Below are 1,160 nucleotides of genomic sequence, written 5' to 3'. Positions count from 1 at the left end.
CTTCATTACAGTTTCCACATAGTTTTTGGCACAAACGTTGATCTGCCTTCAAAACACCTGGTAAAAGAGTCGCATGATAATGTGTGTCATCACTACAACACTGCATTTGTTCTGGCTTTTGTTCATACAGAGCTCGTTCCAGGACTGAACCCGGCAATGTTACTAGATGCCCAACCCGTGATCGATCCAGGAATCAATCCTGGGATGTGTTTGCATTCAAACAGAAGGCAATCCGGCAATGTTCCTGCAATGTTTTTCCGGGTCCAACGTGTAATGTAAAAGGGGTATTAGAGTGGCTTTCTATTGTGGCCAGCCTAAGGCACACCTGTGCAATAGTCATGCTTTCTAATCAGCCTATTGATATGCCAGGTGGATGGATTATCTCGGCAAAGGAAAAGTGCTCACTAACACAGATTTAGACAGATTTGTGAACAATATTTGAGAGAAATATCCATTTTGTGCACATAGAAAAAGTCTTAGATCTTTGAGTTCAGCTCATGAAAAATAGGGGCAAAAACAGTGTGTATTCCAAACACTAAGCAATGTCGGCCCAGATCCAGCCCACATGTATGTATGTGTGTGTGTGTGTGTGTGTGTGTGTGTGTGTGTGCGTGTGCGTATGAAATGCAGATCACAAATACCACGTCAAATCCTATCATTCCCTTAAAAAAATATATATATATATATATAAATAAATATATATATATATAATTTCAAATGTTTATCTGTTATCAGTTTATCTGTTACTTGAAATATTTGCATAAAAGAGATTGACTTAAATTTATAAGACATATTTCAAATTTATATTGCAAAGTTTTAATGGATGAACTTGCAAAGTGTTGTTCACAGAACACAGAACAGTCTTTTTCCATGCAAGTGTTTTTATTATATTTTTATTATGCAGTTTTATAAAACCTTAAACAGAGCAGACCCAATGCAGGTCCCTTCGTAAATGCCATGAAGATGATGATATAACAGAAAAATATCATATGATATTCCAGAACATTGAAGAAACCCTTTGCATTCCTGTGCTGATACATTTCATGTATATATTGAGAACTGGTGGCAAGACAGAAGAAATGAGGTTAGGGAGCACTCTGGTTAATGTGTACATGAAGGTCAAATTACTCACCTCTTTCTCATTCCTGCTTGAACCACCC

Source organism: Carassius auratus, chromosome 15 (assembly GCF_003368295.1).
Source record: "Carassius auratus strain Wakin chromosome 15, ASM336829v1, whole genome shotgun sequence".
Lineage (NCBI taxonomy): Eukaryota > Metazoa > Chordata > Actinopteri > Cypriniformes > Cyprinidae > Carassius > Carassius auratus.
This window is presented reverse-complemented; position numbering follows the sequence as displayed.